At 36.7% G+C, this 1,156-nt stretch overlaps 1 protein-coding gene across 4 annotated transcripts in view; it reads right to left on the bottom strand.

Moving 5' to 3' along the window:
- The window catches only part of LOC110331711 (rho GTPase-activating protein 23), a 56,660-nt gene that overhangs the window by 8,348 nt on the left and 47,156 nt on the right, over window positions 1-1,156 (bottom strand). The gene's annotated exons all lie outside the window — the stretch shown is intronic.

Genomic DNA, 1,156 nt, shown 5'->3' with positions numbered 1-1,156 from the left:
TCTACCTCCCAAGTGTTGAAATTACAGGCCTGTGCCACCATTCTCAGCTTGCCTAGGGACCTTAAAATATTTATCACAGCAGAGAGTCTCTCTCTCTGCCTCTGAATCAGGATGTAATTCTCAGCTGCTTCTCCAGTATCTGCCTGCAGGCCACCAAGCCTCCTGTCATGATGATAATGGACTAAACCTCTGAAACTGTAAGCCGGTCCCCCAATTAAATGCTTTCTCTTTTAATAGTTGCCTTGGTCATGATGTGTCCTCATAGAGATAGAACAGACTAAGACAACCATTTTATAACTAATATACTATAAATTTTGATAAATAGATGAATTATTTAAAATTAGAAAAGTAAGCCAGGCATATGCCTATAGTCCCAGAACCCAAGAAAAAGGTAGGAAGACCACAGATTTGGACTCCATAGAGACCCTGTCTCAGAAGCAAGCAAGCAAACAAATACACATACAAAGAAATAAAGAATTACTTGGTAGGTAAAGGAATTTGCCACCAAGCCTGAGGACCTGAATTCAATCCCCGTGATCCACATTGTAGAAAACATATACACAATACATGAGTATAATTTAAAAAATAAACAAACAGAAAACCCCAAACATTTTCCCCTTGAAATATTTGGTAGAATTTACCAGTGAAGCCATCTGCCCTTGGCATCTTCTCTGTTGGAAGTTTTTATACACAAAACTTCTTTAGTAGATGCAGAGATATTTAAGCTATTACTTATGCAAATTATCGTAGTCTGAATCCTAAGAATAGGTTTGTCTTTTAAGTTACTGAGATTTAAGGCATAAAGATGCTTATGGTATTATTCTCTGAGTATCTGTGTGGTCTGTACTGATGTCCCCGTGTTAGCATATGTGTGGTCTGTACTGATGTCCCCGTGTTAGTGTCTGTGTGGTCTATAGATGTTCTGTGTCATCCTTAGTATTGGTAATTTGTACCATGTCTTTTTATTCTGTCAGTCTGGTTAGAAGTTTATCCATTATATTGATTTTTGTTCGAAGAAACAGCTTGTAGTTTCATTGATTTTTCTTAATTGTTTTCAGTTTCATGAATTTCTCAATCATCTTTATCCTTTCCTTTCCTTCGTTAAGTACTCCCAGACAGTTTTTTGTTGTTGTTTTGTTTGTTTGTTTGTTTGTTT

Source organism: Mus pahari, chromosome 14 (genome assembly GCF_900095145.1).
Source record: "Mus pahari chromosome 14, PAHARI_EIJ_v1.1, whole genome shotgun sequence".
Classification (NCBI taxonomy): domain Eukaryota; kingdom Metazoa; phylum Chordata; class Mammalia; order Rodentia; family Muridae; genus Mus; species Mus pahari.
The sequence above is the reverse complement of the archived record's forward strand: the minus strand, read 5'-3'. Positions and strand labels throughout refer to the sequence as shown.